Raw genomic sequence first — 368 nt, forward strand, 5'->3', positions numbered from 1 at the left:
GTGTCTTGTGCTGGTTTTCAAAGGGAATGCTTCCAGTTTTTACCCATTTACTATGATATTGGCTGTGGGTTTGTTATAAATACCTCTTATTATTTTGAGATACGTTCTATCAATACCTAGTTTATTGAGAGTTTTTAGCATGAAGGGCTGTTGAATTTTATCGAAGGCCTTTTCTGCATCAATTTCAGAGCCTGTTATTGGTCTGTTCAGAGATTCAGCTTCTTCCTGTTATAGTCTTGGGAGGGTGTATGTGTCCAGGAATTTATCTGTTTCTTCTGGATTTTCTAGTTTATTTGTGTAGAGGTGTTTATAGTATTCTCTGATGGTAATTTGTATTTCTGTAGGATCGGTGGCAATATCCCCATTAT

The 368-nt window shown here is 36.4% G+C and overlaps 1 protein-coding gene across 1 annotated transcript in view; it reads left to right on the forward strand.

The window, feature by feature from the left end:
* The window catches only part of EPB41L5 (erythrocyte membrane protein band 4.1 like 5), a 172,707-nt gene that overhangs the window by 105,283 nt on the left and 67,056 nt on the right, over positions 1-368 (forward strand). The gene's annotated exons all lie outside the window — the stretch shown is intronic.

This window comes from Colobus angolensis, unplaced genomic scaffold (genome assembly GCF_000951035.1).
Source record: "Colobus angolensis palliatus isolate OR3802 unplaced genomic scaffold, Cang.pa_1.0 Scaffold20, whole genome shotgun sequence".
Classification (NCBI taxonomy): Eukaryota; Metazoa; Chordata; class Mammalia; order Primates; family Cercopithecidae; genus Colobus; species Colobus angolensis.